The 5,455-nt window shown below is 31.1% G+C and overlaps 1 pseudogene; it reads right to left on the bottom strand.

The window, feature by feature from the left end:
• Positions 1 to 2,520: 2,520 nt before the first annotated feature.
• On the bottom strand, positions 2,521 to 4,856 carry LOC112743399 (glucan endo-1,3-beta-D-glucosidase-like; annotated as a pseudogene).
• Between the last annotated feature and the right edge of the window lie 599 nt (positions 4,857 to 5,455).

The following is a 5,455-nucleotide window of genomic DNA, read 5'->3' as shown; positions in this document are numbered from 1 at the left end:
TAATAGACTATACCAATGTATAATGGGAATAAGAAAATTTGGTATCCAATTTTTTCTTACTATTTTACCCCTTTTTTTTTTTTTTTGTTAAACATTGGATTCAGTATAACAAACATTTTACTACAGCATGTTTATTATTTTTTGATCAAGGAAAGAATTTACTCCACTATAGATAGAGTACCAAATTGATTCACCGTTAACCCACGACGTATTTTAAAAATGAAAAAAAAAAAAAACTGCTACTACTACGTACTCACTTTAAAAACTAACTCACTTTCAATAAAAACTGTTCCACCTTCAATCATACTTAACAGAATTAAATTACTCCTTCCCTTTCAATTTTGGTCTTACAAAAGTTTTTCTTCTCTGCATATCATTGTTATCTTTTTGACAAATAAAAATGAAAACTTCACGAAATCAACAGCCACGTCAACGTCGACCCATTTGGACAGATTATGCTAGGCGAAAACATGACCGAAGAATAAAGACAACAATACCGAGCTAGAAGACGTGCAAGTTACTAGGAGATAATTCGAAAAGGAAAACAAATTGCCATCCCAACTGATACAACTCCAATTCCAAACACTGGTGGAAGTACCGATTAACTATAAATATAGGGGTAGTCAGATTGACTACAATTAGACAAATGGCCAGAGCTACCACCTATCATCAATTTGCTACAGGTAACACGATAACTAAATTTAATTTTTTTTTGTTATGAATTGAATTAGTTCTTAATAATTATATTTTACTTTTCAAAAACACAGGAATGGAAGCACATGAGAATAGAACTGCCACAGGTAACAGAAATCAAAATTACATACACAAAATTAAATAAATTAATATTACTATACATGATTTAATATCCAAAATATATATCACAAAATTATATATATACTACAGTGTCTTTCTTAATCAAATAACACATCAATCATATATCAAGTTATAAAGTTAATATTAAAAAAAAAATTTTAATAATAAGAGATATAATGTACTCTTATAATAGTTACATATTTACTACTAGCCTTATTATTATAATATTATAATAGTTATACTCTTATAGTTATGGTGGTATAAGGCTATAAGATATGGTGGTAACTATTATAAATAGAATATAATATTATAATAGTTATACTAAATTTTTTTACTATAGGCTATTTCAGTTAATATTACTAGTTATTATGTACTTTTGATAGTTATGGATAGTTATTTCTATGTACTCTTATGTACTCTTTTAATTTACTCATGATTGCAGTAGTTATTTAACTCTTTCGTGCATTATAAATTTTTTATTGAAAATGTATTATAATAAGAGTATTTTAATAATTTTCTATAATAAGGGTATTGTAGTTATTTTTTATAAAAAAAATAATATTAATTTAGATCAGTTTAAAATTTGATTCACAATTTTTTTGGTTAAATCAATTTGTCTATCCTAATTTTGACAAAAAAAATATGATTTAATTAATTATATATATTAAATTTTAATTACTAAAAAATATCTTTAAAAAAAGACGTTTTAGGTGTCTTTATTTGAGTGACTCCCTAATAATAATGGAGGCTTACAGTACCTAATAGATGAATAAGTCTAAAGTATAATATAAAATTCACTACAGTAGATGAATTTTTAATTGTTTTTATTGGGTTTATATTTTTAACATTTCTTTTAATTAAATTTTAGAAATTTTTTTAAAGAATTTCATTTTTTTTCTTTATGTTAGTATTAACTGAAATATTAACGTTTAAGTTTTTTTTTTAATTTAAAATAATAAAAATTTATTAAAAATCAAAGTGTCATATCAAAATTTTTTAGAAACAAATTTAAGTGTTTGCTCAATTCATTACTTTTGGGTAGAAGACTACTACATCAATCTTAAAAATTCAATTAGTAATATGATATTTAAATAAGAAAAAGTTTAGGGACAACAATTTTATTAAATTTTGGTCAGTATATAACTAGTAAAATAAAAATGAGTAATCCTATATTACTGAATAAAATCTCACACTATTAAAAATATTATTAATACACTATTAAAAATATTATTAATAATTATTTAATGACTACAAATTACAAAAGTTGCTAACTCTTACACTCCTCTTTAAATAACTCAAGCAGCTACTGGTACGTAATAAAGAGTTTGACGCACGATTATCATTTACTCAGCTTGATTATTACTAAAGAATTCTTACAAGTTACAATTATAATAGTTAAGAATAACTATATCATTGAAAATTATAAAAGAATAAGATTAGTAAAGACAACATTAAGTTTTTCTATATATTTTTTTTCTATTCTCAAGATCAAACCTATGAAGACTTATTTAAAAAGGAAAAATAATATTATTTTTACCTATTGCATATTAATTATTAAATATATTACATGTAACTTTGAAGTTTAGTGAAAGATTAGAAACTTGTGTGGGGCGTCTAGGGACTTAATTATAAGCATATAAGAGTTTTCCAAATTTTACTAGCACAAATGAAAGTATTAAGGGATGCAATTCAAGAAGTAATACCATATTATAACACGGTATTCAATATTAAAACATGGTTTCCATTACAAGAATCCTGATGATGATCTTCATGGCCTCTTCTGCTGTGCAGCCACCATAACAGATTGCTCAATGAGTTCCGTTCATCATCAAAACTTGTCAACTCCCTAATCTTCTTCAATGCAGCTTCATTATCATAAATTCCTTCCATTGCATAAACCAACCACTTCCATTTTTCTTCAACACCATCCCTGTTCAAATAAGGCATAATCCACTCCACAAACTCCTTCACAAAACAAACGTTGGAAAATAAGAACTCAGTAACAGGCAGCAATGGAAGAACATGAATGCCAAGTCCATTAACTTCCGAACCCGGACAATCAATCCAAAATCCTCTTGACCTCAGATTAGACCATAGAACCTCCATTAACTTATTCTCCTTTGTAAAATCATCAAACTTTTTATCATCCCTCTTTAACTGGCGCCACATTTGAGCAGCATGAATTTCCAATGATGCAAGAGTTGAACCAATAGCAACAAGATTTGAATCATTATATGCCAAACCCATCTACGCTGCTGAATAATATGCATTCACAGCTTCACCACTATTCATTTGATATCTTCCATCACGATCCTCTAGCCCTGAATCCCATGAGTGTAACATGAAGAGATCAAAACACCTTAAACGTGTATACTTAGATTTTGAATCTTTTCCTCCCAAGTTCATGAAATCTTCCATGACTGAATATGCTTCTGACCTATACTTCTTACCCCAATTCGGATCAATCTTCGTAAGAACAGCAATTCCATATACAAAATACCCCAGTTGAACATGATGACTGTCGTAAAATTTAAACCCAGATTCTGCTCCTGAACTATCAGCACCTAGTCTAGTAATAAGACCTCCCCATTGCTTTTCATACAGAAATCCATTCCCTTTAAAAGTGCCATCTAACCATGGCTGAATGGTTTCTTTCAAGAATTTCTTAACAAGTGAAATCAAGTCAAGAAAACCAACCTCTTCAGCTATCAATGCAAACCTTGCTGCCTTTGCAATCGATTTGCCATAATAGTAAGATGAAGTATTAGCTATTTTTGACGAACAAAGAGCACCAACATCTTTACAAAGAGCTTGTTTGATTTCATCGTAGGAGTCTTGATTGACACCTCTAGTAGAGTGCCAAGTTACAGGAACATGTTCTGCTTCCAACAACCATGAATCTCCAAGAACCCCAACAAGGTCCCCATCAATGCTTCTATACTTAAAATATTTAAGAACAGTCACATTACCCCCATCTTTAGACAGAAGTTGAAGGTGGAGAGGATGAGCCAACATCAACAAACTACCAAACCCTTTCTTCTCCCATTTGTATTCAACACAATATGGCTTAGTGAAGATAGCCTCTCCAGGAAACAGGGCAGCAAAAGCTGTACCTGTCAAGAACAACCTCGCTTTTTGAACTTGAATCTGGCATAACTGCTATCCGAACCATCACAGGAGCCTCATCAGAAGAAATATTGCAGAAAGTGAGTTTCATGTCAAGGCTGAAGCTAAATATGGTTGGTGAAGAAGTATAGATAAGCCATTTCTGACCATTGTCAAGCTGAAGAGTATACTTAATTGGTGAAGCTTTTGAAGAAAAAGAAGAGATTTTATGGATGGAGGTTATAGAAAAAGATGCATGTTGGGACAAAAAACCAGTAACATAGGGGCTTCCCCTAACAAGGAAGAAAGTGAGATTAGATGAAGGAAAATCGAGAGTGACACTGAGATCACTGAAGGAAGATATAACATGGTGGGAAGGAGTACTTGTTGAGGAAGAGATAGTGAGATCAGGTGTGAAGACTTGGTGCATGGAATGAGAGGAGACAGAGAGAGAAGGGTAGCAGAGAGAAACAGAGGAATCAGAGGGTTTGATGAGGTAAGGGTGAATGTACTCTTGAATATTGCCATCGCCGAGGACAAAGTTCTGGAAGAATGAGTTTGTAGGCAATGGAGAAGCGAGAAGGTTTTTAGAGAAGAACTTTGAAGGGTCAGGAAGCACTTTGGATTTTGTTAGTGGGAAGAGAAAAGGTTGTTCGTTATCTAACTCTATTGTGTTTGCCATTATCTGCATCTGCATGCATGCAGTGATAGGAACTGGTTTTATATATAATGTGAGATACTTATGATCATTTTTTGCCTCTCCCTCTTCTTCAACACAGAAAAAGATAAACTGATTTTAGATTAATTAGTATAGTTACTCTTTAAGTGAGCCTGTTGGATTTTCTATGTACCAGTACCTAATACAGTAATAATCGCATCTGGATAATTGGACTACATTTATAAGGGTTTGGTGACATGTTAAAAGTTATCTTTTATGTAAATATAAGGAAGAATGGTAAAAAATTTAATATATTTAATTAATTTTTTTAAATGATTTTTAATTATTATCGTTACATAAAATTATAAGGTTGAAACTTGAAAGTGATTGAGTAAGTTAAATATAAATTTGACTTTACTCATTAACAATAAAATTTATTCATAAAAGTAGAACTCATAGTTGAGATATAATTAAGAGGCACTTATTCAAACGAAAATATTAAAAATATCTTTTTATAAAGAGTTTTATATTAAAAATATATTTTATTTGTTTAGTCATATTTTTTTTAAAAAGATAATATTTTTATAGTATATGGACGAAGCCATCAACGAGACCGAGTCTTTGATGGACTTTGCCCATGCTAAGGGCAAACATAAAGAGGAAAGGGGCGAAAGCCACTTGACTTACAGGAGAGGGGCAGTCACGCCAAAGGTGGGGGAGACCAAGGCAGTGACAAGGAGACGCGACAAGAACGCGTCAAGGCTCGTGAGGACGGGAATGAGTCCGATGGTAAGCAGCAAAGGCTTTTGCTATTCTAGAGGGCTCTCCCTGTTGGCTCAATGTATGCTATAGCTCCAGAAAGTGTGAGTTTGACCCCAG

The sequence above is a fragment of the Arachis hypogaea genome, chromosome 14 (genome assembly GCF_003086295.3).
Source record: "Arachis hypogaea cultivar Tifrunner chromosome 14, arahy.Tifrunner.gnm2.J5K5, whole genome shotgun sequence".
In the NCBI taxonomy this organism is placed as follows: domain Eukaryota; kingdom Viridiplantae; phylum Streptophyta; class Magnoliopsida; order Fabales; family Fabaceae; genus Arachis; species Arachis hypogaea.
This window is presented reverse-complemented; position numbering and strand designations above follow the sequence as displayed.